Here is a 2,581-nt window from a genome sequence, read left to right as displayed (position 1 = left end):
CTGTGGGGTCCACAGATCCTGAGGTGTCAAGGAAAAGTCATCCCTGCACCAAGTGGCGAGCAAAATTGCTCTTTGTACCAATTCTGGCGTTAAACGCCGAGCTGGTGCCCATTTCTGGCGTTTAACGCCAAGTTCTTGCCCTTCTCTGGCGTTTAACGCCAGTCTGGTGCCCCTTTCTGGCGTTAAACGCCCAGAATAGTGCCAGACTGGGCGTTAAACGCCCATTTGCTAGCCTTACTGGCGTTTAAACGCCAGCAGGTACTTCTCCAGGGTGTGCTGCTTTTCTTTCTGTTTTTCATTCTGTTTTTGCTTTTTCCATTGATTTTGTGACTTCTCATGATCATCAACCTACAGAAAACATAAAATAACAAAGGAGAATAGATAAAATATAACATTGGGTTGCCTCCCAACAAGCGCTTCTTTAATGTCAGTAGCTTGACAGAGGGCTCTCATGGACCCTCACAGATACTCAGAGCAATGTTGGAACCTCCCAACACCAAACTTAGAGTTTGAATGTGGGGGTTCAACACCAAACTTAGAATTTGGTTGTGGCCTCCCAACACCAAACTTAGAGTTTGAATCTCTAGTGAGATTTTTGCAGCTTGCACCTCAAAGATCCCTAGCTTCTCCATTATAGAGAGAGGCATGAGGTTTACACTTGACCCTAGGTCACACAAGGTCTTCTTGAAGGTCATGGTGCCTATGGTACAAGGTATTGAAAGCTTCCCAGGATCCTGTCTCTTTTGAGGTCATTTCTGCCTAGACAAGTCATCCAGTTCTTTGGTGAGCAAAGGGGGTTCATCCTCCCAAGTCTCATTTCCAAATAACTTGTCATTTAGCTTCATGATTGCTCCAAGGTATTTAGCAACTTGCTCTTCAGTGACATACTCATCCTCTTCAGAGGAAGAATACTCATCAGAGCTCATGAATGGTAGAAGTAAGTCCAAAGGAATCTCTATGGTCTCATTTTGAGCCTCAGATTCCCATGGTTCCTCATTGGGGAACTCATTGGAGGTCAGTGGACGTCCATTGAGGTCTTCCTCAGTGGCGTTCACTACCTCTTCCTCCTCTCCAATTTCGGTCATGTTGATGGCTTTGCACTCTCCTTTTGGATTTTCTTCTGTATTGCTTGGAAGAGTACTAGGAGGGAGTTCAGTAATTTTCTTACTCAGCTGTCCCACTTGTGCCTCCAAATTTCTAATGGAGGATCTTGTTTCAGTCATGAAACTTTGAGTGGTTTTTATTAGATCAGAGACCATGGTTGCTAGGTCAGAGGTGTTCTGCTTAGAACTCTCTGTCTGTTGCTGAGAAGATGATGGAAATGGCTTGCCATTGCTAAACCTGTTTCTTCCACCATTATTGTTGTTGAAACCTTGTTGAGGTCTCTGTTGATCCTTCCATGAGAAATTTGGATGATTTCTCCATGAAGAATTATAGGTGTTTCCATAGGGTTCTCCCATGTAATTCACCTCTTCCATTGAAGGGTTCTCAGGATCATAAGCCTATTCTTCAGATGAAGCTTCCTTAGTACTACCTGGTGCATTTTGCATTCCAGATAGACTTTGAGAAATCATATTGACTTGCTGAGTCAATATCTTGTTCTGAGCCAATATGGCATTCAGAGTGTCAATCTCAAGAACTCTTTTCTTCTGATTTGTCCCATTGTTCACAGGATTCCTTTCAGAAGTGTACATGAATTGGTTATTTGCAACCGTTTCAATCAGCTCTTGAGCTTCTGTAGGCATCTTCTTCAGATGAAGAGATCCTCCAGCAGAGCTATCCAAAGACATCTTGGATAGTTCAGAGAGACCATCATAGAAAATACCTATGATGCTCCATTCAGAAAGCATATCAGAGGGACACTTTCTGATTAATTGTTTGTATCTTTCCCAAGCTTTATAGAGGGATTCTTCTTCCTTTTGTCTGAAGGTTTGGACTTCCACTCTAAGCTTACTCAATTTTTGAGGTGGAAAGAACTTTACCAAGAAGGCATTGACTAGCTTTTCCCAAGAGTTCAGGCTTTCTTTAGGTTGTGAGTCCAACCATGTCCTAGCTCTGTCTCTTACAGCAAAAGGGAATAGCATAAGTCTATAGACCTCAGGGTCAACCCCATTAGTCTTAACAGTGTCACAGATTTGCAAGAACTCAACCAAAAACTGATGAGGATCTTTGGTGCACGAAATTGCAATCACACTTTTGCAATCCCGCACAACTAACCAGCAAGTGCACTGGGTCGTCCAAGTAATACCTTGCGAGAGAAACTAATTGAGGCTTAAGCTCAAAGTTGTTTGCTCCAATGACAGGGATAGAGATGCTTCTCCCATAGAAGTCGGGAGTAGGTGCAGTAAAGTCACCCAGCACCTTCCTTGCATTGTTGGCATTGTTGTTGTTTTCGGCTGCCATGGATTCTTCTTCTTTGAAGATTCCTGTTAGATCCTCTACAGAGAGTTGTGCCTTAGCTTCTCTTAGCTTTCACTTCAAGGTTCTTTCAGGTTCAGGGTCAGCCTCAACAAGAATGCTTTTGTCTTTGCTCCTGCTCATAAGAAAGAGAAGGGAACAAGAAAATGTGGAATCCTCTATG

The sequence above is a fragment of the Arachis duranensis genome, chromosome 3, assembly GCF_000817695.3.
Source record: "Arachis duranensis cultivar V14167 chromosome 3, aradu.V14167.gnm2.J7QH, whole genome shotgun sequence".
Taxonomy (NCBI): domain Eukaryota; kingdom Viridiplantae; phylum Streptophyta; class Magnoliopsida; order Fabales; family Fabaceae; genus Arachis; species Arachis duranensis.
This window is presented reverse-complemented; position numbering follows the sequence as displayed.